Here is a 384-nt window from a genome sequence, read left to right on the forward strand (position 1 = left end):
ACAAGTTTCATGACTTAGTCAACATACAATTAATAAATGTGATAGTCAATGGCAAGGGCGTTAAAGTTGTGGGAGGACATCATAAGCTCAGATTTCGCTGTTTAATGCGGCTTGCTGCACCAACATGGTGAGCCACACCGCTGTTGAATTCGATTACCAGTACAGTCGCGAAGACAGCTGTGGCTTACTGGTACCGACGGTCAATGGCAGAGACCATGATTGAGCACGCGAATTTGTTGCCGTGAAAGCCTGAGATGTAGTTTGTTGTTCTGTTGTATTGGCGCTCTGCTCGTTTTTCCTTTCCTTTTTTTTCTTCACATCTCTTGCTGCTGACAAATTCAGCTCAACAGCAAAGATGCGCGGTGTTGCTAGTGAGGCCGCTAC

Source organism: Xyrauchen texanus, chromosome 40 (assembly GCF_025860055.1).
Source record: "Xyrauchen texanus isolate HMW12.3.18 chromosome 40, RBS_HiC_50CHRs, whole genome shotgun sequence".
NCBI lineage: Eukaryota > Metazoa > Chordata > Actinopteri > Cypriniformes > Catostomidae > Xyrauchen > Xyrauchen texanus.